Raw genomic sequence first — 10,676 nt, forward strand, 5'->3', positions numbered from 1 at the left:
AGTATATTTTAACAAAATAAAAATAATAGTGAATTAACAAAAGATTAACAAATAACGAAATGAAGTAAAAAATAAACGTAGTAAAAATATGATAACAATAAAATATAAAATATAAAAATAAAAATAAAAGCTCGATATAATACAAAATTTGATTAAGAAGGAAAACTAATAAACGCTAAAGAAAATAAAGAAAATAATTGGTCCGCCGTTACTGGCCCAAAGCCACGCCAACGATGTTGTTAGTCTCCGTTCGCTCTGTAATGAGTTATGAAATATGTTTGTAAAAAGAATAATAAATAATTATGAATAGATGACATTAAATACTCGCGAGGGGTAGTTACTAGTATTAACCCCCTAGATAACGTTAGGGACGAAGAAACAAGTTTAGTGCACACAAGACAGTTTAATATCTTAAACTGGAAACAAGATATCAAATTACATTTGATATTCATATCCGGCCCGTTACTAGTGTGAGTATTATGATAACTCAGGTTGCATCTCCACCAAGTAGCCCCTTGGTGTGGAGAATTCACCTGGTGCGTCATCTTCGTCGAGAGAGTTGCCCCTCAACTCGACGAGGATGGTTCAACCATAATTAAAAATGTATTTGAGTGAGTGTAAGTGTAAATGTATTCTAGAGCTAGAACCAACACGGTGGCCCCCATAGAAGGTTCACTGCACTAGAGTGTAGTGTGAGTAATGTGAGTTAAGTGTGTAGTAAAGTAGTGCATGTAGTGAGTGCATTGGTTCCACACGGTAGCCCCCATAGAGCAACCACTGCACTCACGGTGAGAGAGAAAGGAAGCGTGGCGAAGGGTGTTACCCTGGTCATCGGTTGCCCCCGAGCCCCAGAGTACAACTCCTTCTGGGATTTTACACAGAGCTGGTGGTAGCGGTTGCCCCCACATTTCACCTGTCCTGTGCAAAAGGTAAAAGGGTTAAGGGTGAGAGAGTGTAGAAGTGAGCTGCTGTCGGTCTGCCTCGGAGCAAGCCCCGAGCCCGACCGGCGGCGAACTGATGAATTTCTCACTGCAACCAAGTATTATAGATCGCCGGGTTTGACAGGTATCTCGTACGGAGAGAGAGCGACCCACGTGCTTGCGCGACAAAGTATGCGCGTTCGGTACTCTCCTCTCAGCCAGCGAGCTGAGAGCTCTGTAGTATATATAGATATACTAAAGACATGCTATACGAAATGATTTTATTTTACGTTTAGAAATTAAAACTGTTTCGTTACATCCCCCCTACTTAAAAAGCGAATTTTAATGAGCGTCTTGGGGATGATAAATACAACGAGAAAATAAAAAATAAAATAAAATCTAACTAGGTATCACTTACAAAATTTTTCTCACATGTCGAATATGTCCATTGGAGAAATCCAAACGAAGGTTCCACTTAAAACCATTATCCCTCAGACGATAACGTTTGATACCAATTGGAACTTGAATCCATGGTCCTCCAGGAAGCTTAGCGATCGTAAATGGAAAATGAGCGACATCGTGCCAAAGTGGTAAAGGATTGTCCTTGGAGTTTTCCACAGGTACGGAATTGTTATTAATGTTGACTTCTTCAATAGTTTCCTTGAGACTATTAAAAAGTTCTTCGTAAGAACTCGGACACTCGTTCGATTTTACAGGTGCAGAAAAAGGCAATAATATTGGTTCGGAAAGCAAAACATCAGAAATAATTCTTGGTTTTTTTATTTCCGATTTCACTTCAGAAGCAACGGCGATATTACTCAAAGGTTTGGTAAGTATTGGATAACTTGAAGTTATGAAAATAATATTGAAGGAGTACAATTTTTTTATAATATAAAGTAATGATTTTATCACTTGAACATCTTTAATTATTATAAAATATGAAGAAATCGATGACTTCGAGTCCTCTACTCGGAGTGATCGATATCTTAATGTTTTATTAGTTCTGAAAATATTTAATTTATATTTTTAAGTAAAATGAAAATTTCAAGAAAAAAAAATTTCATATTTTCTAACCTTTCCGATTATTCCAAGAAGGTGATAATCTTTTAAAATGCCATTTACTGCTAATTGCAGAGTGTGTACTCCGCATTTGACCATCGTTAGAAGTCTCGACAGAGTTTGTAGAGATGCATCTACTTGGGCATTTTGTACTTCCTCTTCTGTAATAGATGTTTCATCTAATGATGCTTCCTCATTTTCTAATTCTTCTTCATCGTCGTCGTTGTTGTCGTCATCATCATCAGCAGCATTTCTTTCCACAGGTTCTTCGACATCCTCTTCATTTTCATTATTGTCGAAAAGATGTTGGTCAGCCTGTAGTAATTTGGTCATTTTTATTACATTTGCCCCATTGTCCGTTGTACAAGTATAGATTCTGTCTATTTTGATGTTGTATTCACTCAAAATATCCAAAACTATATCTCGTAAATAAAGGCCTGTATAAGCTTCCGTAAGCTCTTTCACAGCCAACGTCCTCAGTTTTAATGATCCTTCATGGATGAATTGAATGTTCAATCCGAGGAAGGATTGATTATGACGAGTCGCGATGTCAATTTTTAAACTTAAAAGGGGAATCTGTGAAAATATTGTAAAAGTACTTTAGTAAAACTTTTATAGAAAATTTTGAAAATTAGTGAATTTTTATTCCAAACATTATTTTTTATTGTTGATAAATGTAAGTAATTTACAAGTCTCCAGTTAACACATTTTTTCTTCTGTTAAAACTTAATTAAAAAATTCAGGGTGTCTACTATTTTTGTTCAACAAATTTTCCGGTTTTGTTTTAATTTTTCCCGGTTTTTTTCATCAAATTTAAATTTGTTTCATTTAGAACCTAAATAAATCTACAAATGGCTTCAATCATTTTTATAAGAGTTTTTATGAATAAAACTAAATTCTTTTGACGAGTTTCTTTAAATTTTTTTAAAATGTTTTTTAAATTGAAAATTTAGAAAATTATTGAATTAAACAAAGAATTTTTCCATTTTTTTAAAATAATCTTGTCTCCTCATAATTATAATTAAAAAATTTGATTAATTTTATTAAAATGTATTGATACTAATTAAATTTCTGCAAACAAATTTTACTATTTTAAAAAGTAATTGAATCCTTTTAAAGAATGTTATTATTTATGAAATTAATTAAATATTTGCATAGAATTTTATTAAAATTTTTGAAAATATATGAATTGTGCAGAACAATTTAATTATTTATAAAGGTAATTGAAATAATTTTGAGGAGAATTTAAAAAAAAAATTTAAACATAATTAAATTTCTACGAAGAATTTCTTTTTAAAGTAATATTGAAAAGAATTTAGTAAATCTGAAAAATTTTGCTTCTTATGGAAGTAATTAAATTCTTGAGAAGAATTTTTTTTACAGTTTTTAGATATAATTGAATTATTTCAACGATCTTTAATAAAGTTTTTAAGAATTATTATATTTTTCGAGGAATTTAAATAAAATTGTATTAAAAAGAATATATTGCAAAAAATTTTTAAAAATGAAATTATAATTACGGTGACTAACTTCCCATGATTATTTTCGAAAAATTTAAATAAAATTTTATAAAATGATTTTAATATTTTTAATAGAATGTAAAGAAATTTTAATTATTTGTTTATAAACATTTATTTAGCTTGGCACAATAGAATTAAAAAATTTCAAAAATATTATTTTTCAGAATTTAAAAAAAAATCTTGCAAAAAGTCAATTTTATTAAAAAATTTTAAGTGTGTAACTTTTTTTAAATTAACTAATAAATATTTTAATTATAAATCTTCACACTATGAAACATGAATACATTAGAATGTGACTCTATAAAATTCAATTATTTTTCAATTATTAAATTAAAATACTTTAAAAATTCGATTTGTTACCAAGTTTTTAATGAAATTCTTTAACAAATTTACCTAAACTTATTTTCAGTTGAATTTCACAAAATTTCTATTAATTAGATAACTTTTTTTTAATTTGATTTACATACTGTATTTTAATCAATGATTGACTTTTTATTATCAAATTATGTCTAATAATCAAGAAAAACCAGGAAAAAGTTGACAGAAAAGAAGAAAAATTTACCTGTATTTTGAAACATTTTAAATTAAGTATACACTGAAAAAGAAATATTCTTATTTTAAGAGAATTTCTCTTATTTCAATGCATATTTTCCTCTTGTGTATGGCTAAAAAAACCTTTTTTTAAGAGAATTATTCTCCACTTTTCCTTTTATAAATAGAGGAATAGTCTCCAATAAAGAGTAATATTCTTAATTCAGGAATAAAATGTAAGAGGATTTTCAAAGAGGAATTGTCATTTCAAAACAACTCTCTAAAACTGAATCAGTGAAATTTGAATTGGAATCAGTGACTATTCTCTCAATTTGAATCAGTGAAATTTCACTGAAGATCAGTTAAAAATGATTGAAAATCACTGAAGATCAGTTAAAAATGTTTGAAATTTCAGTCATTTTTCACTGATTGGCCAATTAAAAATAACTGAAATTTTCAACATGCGTGACAGAAATTTTCAGTAATTCTTTAATTGGTCAATCATGGAAAAATGACTCATATTTCAGTAATTTTCAACTGATTTTCAGTGAAATTCCACTGATTCAAATTGCGAGAATAGAGTCACTGATTCTTAGTCAAATTTCACTGATTTTCAGTGGAATTTCACTGATTGAGATTTAGATAGAGAATATTTTTTTTTGTGTAATAATAAATTAATACTACCAAACAACATATATTATTATGAATCACAAATTCAATGATCCCTCGATTTGAACCGTTTACTACTTACATTTTGTACCTCTGCTGCAATTTTGTCTCTGCTGTCTCGCGCTGTCATTTTAGTCAAATCGATAATTGATTTTCGCGAAATAGTAATTTTCTCATCTTTCCCGAATCCCTCAAGGTAAGGGTCGATTAATTCACGGAAGCCACTATCTTCCATAAGTGAAAATGGCCGACCATTTTCAGTTACCAATTTGACACACGCAGATTTTAATTTTTCTGGTGTCATTAAGACGTATCTTTTCCCGGAAACATGCATGAAACCGTCATTTTTCTTTTTCTTTTTTGTCGCCTCAAAATAAACGACGTCAGTAAATACTTTCGCGTGGGCCTTTTTTAAATGGCTTTTAAATGTTGCAGAATGTTTGTTCTATTAGAAAGAAGAGCAAAGAATATTTAGAAATAATGCATGCAATAAAAATGAGATATAAAAAATTAAGAAAAGAAGAAATATAAATATCTGAAAAGAGAAAAAGGAATGGAAAGAAAAAAAGAAGAATGTTCAAAAACCAAAAATAGAAACAGAGAAGGAGAAAAAAATAAAGAAAACAATAAATTACTCTCCTAAATAATGAAATTTTCAATGCACAAATAATAACATTATTTTCAGGAATTAAATTGTTTTTAAAAATTTGAACAAAAATCATTGCATAATGATTTCATAGAAAAATAAAATTGTATTTTAAAATTTTATTAAAATTATTTAAAAGAATATGATTATTTCGAAAATTTTTTTTAGAAGAATTCAACTTTAATCATTAAATTAATTACTTCTTTTTGTATATAAATAATTGAATTCTTATAGAACTTTATTGAGAATTAATAAAAAAATTAATTTCAGCTTAAATGTTACATCATATTAGGAATATTGGAAGCGTTGTAGTTTGAAGTTTTATAAATAATTTTATTTCAAAAAAATTTTATACTTGAAATCATTGAAAATTGTATCTGTTATATATACTATTTTAATATTTAAATTATTTTTATAGTGAAGGAAAATAAACGAAAACATTCGGACAAACTTATTATTTTAAAAAAATCATTTATTTATTATTTTCTTAAAAGGAGATTTAAGTTATTAATATTTTTATCTAAAAATTTCAACCACAAATTTGATTCAAGTTTAAAAAATTACAGTTGTCATTTATACCAAATAGTTTATTTTCAAAAATTTATATGTTTTTAGTCATTTGAAATATTTAAATGCCTGTGTAAATAAAAATAAGTATCCAATTATTTAAGAGAGAAAGCATAAGAGGAGAAGTAAAAATATAAATGAAGAGAAAGAAGAGAAATATAGAAAAGAAAAGAAGGGAAAAAATTTCTTTAATTTCAATTAATTATAAAAATAAAATATGAATTGTTTTAAAAAATAGTTTGAATACTATGAAGAGGAGTTTAATTATGAAAAAATTAAATTTTTAGAATTTATAAGAATGTTCTGAATTTTCTGTTTGACTCATAAACTGTGAAATTACCACGAATCCTACACGGAGAGACCGAGATTACTAATTTTTGTATAAAATCACACTAGAATTTACTATTTTCACATTGCAACCACCGGAAATAAGGGGACTTTTTGTATTTTTTACTATTTTCTACACTAAGTCACTAATCCCGACAAATGTTCACCAAATTAGCAAAGTTTCTTACTATTTCGTCCAATAGTTCCAAACAACTGTAGTAAACTCAGAAGCATTGTGTACGTAAAATTACTATAGTCGTTTGTAAATGCAGAAAGAAAGAGTGAAAGAAAAAATACGGATTTTTGTCGCCGGTTTCCCGTCAATTCTTGACTAATGGAGGTAAACTGGAAGGATTTTTACATACACAGACACACACACACACTTATATATTTGTTGGATAAATATTTGAAGACACACACATGTTTATTTCACTTATATTCATAGACGCGGTTAATTAATACACTAATACACAACTGCACACACGACAACGAATTTCACTGAAAGCATACATCTTTGTTTCCTTATATATTGAATGATAAAAATTTACAGCACTTACGAGAAAGCAGTTTACTTTTAACAACTTATTATAAGACATAGTCCTTGGGACAGGAATAAATGCAAAATTTATTAATTTATAATGGTCAATTTCCGAGATAACGAACGACCTACGTTTCACTTTATATTTAATTATTGTAGATAATATCCAAATTTATTTTACATACGCGAAACATAGTCACTGTCAATGATCGGATGGCATCGGCTCATTTACGGAGATTGACGAAGTTAGCAACCAATAGAAATGCAGGCGCCATATGACTGCACTCGCTAGCCACACTTGCTCACCAAAAATTACTACAGTGGATCGTAGGTTTTAGTGGAAAATGTTTTCATTTGTCAGATTTTGTCTAATTAAATTAGAGAAAACTATAATCAATTTTTGCTACATTTACAACTCTTACACAAAATATTAAAACTTGCTATTTCAATGTAGCAAATTTATCTATTTCTTTTGTAAATTTATCTAATTCTGTAGCACATTATGCTAAAAGTCTCCTTATTTCCGGTCATTGCAACCATTTTTAGTAATTTTTACGAATGTGGGTCTCTCCGTGTAATACAAAACCGTCAATTTTTTCTATTACTGTCAATAATTTCTTTTTATATAAGGTGGATATCACGTCAAAACTCCACCCAAAAAAAAATGTTGTACAATTATTCCCAAATTTTTTTTATGATATGCCCTATAGGTTAGTAATTTATCATATAAATTTTTTTGAATTTTATAAAAAATTGTCCAAGGGGAAGGGGGTAGAAGTTCTGAACTTTTGCGTGACGCGCTCCACTTTGATTATTTCTTATAATTAGAGGAAAAAATTTAAAAAAAAATTAGAATATGGGTTTTTTAGATTTTTTCATGGGCTTTCGAATGGCAAAGTCTATTTTCAAAAATTTTTTTATTTTGACATAAATTTTGAAAAAATAAAAATAAATTTTCACTTTTCGCATCTTTGGGTTCATTTTTTCTTTTTTCTTTTATTTTTAAATGAAAGCTGAGCTTTTTTCTGATAAAATACTTGTTTTCCAAAAAACCGTTTTTTTTGTTTTCGAGAAATGAATTTTTGAATATAGCGCGCGCTATCAAAAAAATCAGCGTCTATTTCGGCATGTAAATCAGTAGAGATTTAAACGTGTATTTACACGTTTAATTTTTGGACACATTCTACGTAGATATAAACGTTCAAATCCTCAACGATTTGAAAATTTAAAAAAATGTTTAATTTTATTATTTCTGTGTATCAAATAAATCCTGTTTCAAATTATAAAGTGAAATGGAAATATTTTACATTTTGTCGTACAAGTCAACAAGGATTCATGTACCAGATTTCTCCAATTTTGTTTATTTCTTTACATGTGTGTCCGAGGATTTTGTTCTCTCAATTATATTTCCATCATACAACTTTAGAATGTTTTTCAAATTTTATCAACGTATATATGCATATATCATCGAGGATCTTGGAAACAAGAAGTGTTATATTTTCTTACTTCTCCTTGTAGGATTTCGATGATTTTTAATGTTATATTACTACGCGAAAATCATTAAGGACTTTTATCTTTATACGTTTCTCTAATTTTTAGTTTTCTTAATTTAAATCGTCTGCAATTTTGAACTCAGCAGTTTTTTCAGTTTCAACACATGTATAAATCATCGAGGATCTTAAAAACAAAAAATGTTTCATTTTGTTATTAACGTACATATGTCGATGAGGATGTAAATATATAAAATATAGAAAATACAAATAAAAAAAATTTATGTATTTATATATTTGTTTCTCAATTTGTGTTACTACTGGTAAATCACTAAGGATTTTTAAGTTTGTTATTTTTTCTAATTTTCTGTTTTCTGTATATTAAAATCGACAACGATTTTGAACTCTATAATTTTTTTCTTCTTTCTACATTTATATGTAAATAAATTATCAAGGATCTCGAAAACAGAAATTTTGTTCACTAAAAATTTATTTCTAAATTTTACATTACTGCTCGCGAATTTTTGAAGACTTTCACTCTTTTAATGTTGTCTATTTTTTGAATTTTTAATTACCTCGTCCCTTATAACCCTCTTTTCCAACACTGCTGAAGTTTTACTTTCTATAGAGTTACTCTCTATGGAGTCTCCAGTGTTCTGCGCGTAAATTATTGGAAATTTTTAAAAATATCTTTATCTAACTTTCAGATTTCTGTATTTAAATAGACAACAATTTTGAAGTCTAGGATTTCGTTTCAAAATTTTATATAACTACAAGTGAATTCTTGAATAAATCTAAATCTTAGCATTTATGTGTATAAGTCATCGAGGATTTTTTCTACGAGGAATGTCTCACTTCCTCAAGAACTAAAGTATTTTTATATCTGTTTCTTATTACTACGTGTGAATCATTGATGATTTTTAGTAATATTTTTTTCTAATTTCTAATTTTCTAAATGTTTTATTTTCTTAATTTTGCGTATATTATCTCGTCGAAGATTTTGAACTCTATGATTTAGTTTTGAAATTTTATATTACTACACGATAATACTTAATACGTTCAATGTTTAAATTTTTTTATTTTGCAAGTTTTCTAAATTTAAATTGGCAACAATGATAGATTTCAAAATTTAATTTATGTGTATAAATAATGGAGGATTTTGAAAACAAATAATGTCTTATTTTCTTACATCCCCCAAATGTTTTTGAGGATTTTTAATTCTATTTTGTTTTTGAATTTTATATCACTAAGCGCAAATCATTAAAAATATCCAACTTTATTATTTTTCTAACTTTCAGTTTTCTGAATTTAAATCGGCTATGCATAAACCATAGGGTATCTTAAAAATAAAAAATGTTTCATTTTCTTATTAACGAGTATAAGCTTATTGCTAAGTTATTCCCAATAGTTTTTACTTTTCTTGTTAACAATAAAGTGTAAATGTTACATTTTGTTATGCAATAATCGAATAAATATTAAAAGAATATCAAGGCTTCCATTTCCGGTACCGGTTTAGTATACATGCGTGAAGAAAAAGTTGAGAGCTTTTTGAATAAATTTTAAGGTTTAAAAAATGGTGGGTAGTGTAGAGTGTTGAGTGTGCAGTGGAGTTTACAGTAGTGCAAAGGAAAGATATGTTTGTATAGAGTAGTGAATATGTGAGTGATAAAAAAGGTAAAAAAGATAAGTTGGTATTGTGAGGTTAGGTTGCTTGAAGTGAGAGAGTGGAGAGAGATAGTGATAAAGTACACTGAGAGAAATTTTTTCATAAAATAGTATCAACTGTAGCTATACTTTTTTTACATCTATGTCATACGCCATTGGTGAAAACAACATACTCATTTCGCAAAGATAATGCTCTTTTGGTAGGATTACTGAGCGAATTCAGTTTGTTTTCATAACAAAATCTCACGACAGAGGGCATACGAAGTGCGTTGAATATTTCAATACTATTTTATGCAGAAATTTCTCTCAGTATAGATTTCTAGAATGGCTGAGTCTGGCTCAAGTAGTGCATGCGAGAGTGAGAAAAAGGCGCGAGTATTTGAAAGAGGAATAGGTGAGAATGGAAAAAGAATGACGTGTGAGGATTGCATGGATTTGTTAGAATTAGTATTAATGTTGAAGGATGCGATAAAGGAAGGTTCTAAGAGAGTGAAAGGAAATTTAATGAATATTTGTGAAGATGGGGAACAAAGAGACAGAGAGTTAGAGGAAATTGAAGAGAGATTGGAGAAATTACAAGAAATGTAAAATGAATGGGATATTAAGTGGAAAAAGGAAAAGGATAGCATGTGGGGAAGAATGGCGAGTGGATGTAGTGGAAAAGGATAAAAGGAAAAAGAATGTTGTAGTCAGGGGTATGAATGTAGGTGTGTTAGAGGGTAAAAAAGAGGTGGAAAAAGTGTT

Source organism: Leptopilina heterotoma, unplaced genomic scaffold (assembly GCF_015476425.1).
Source record: "Leptopilina heterotoma isolate Lh14 unplaced genomic scaffold, ASM1547642v1 Lhet_12, whole genome shotgun sequence".
NCBI classification, from domain to species: Eukaryota; Metazoa; Arthropoda; class Insecta; order Hymenoptera; family Figitidae; genus Leptopilina; species Leptopilina heterotoma.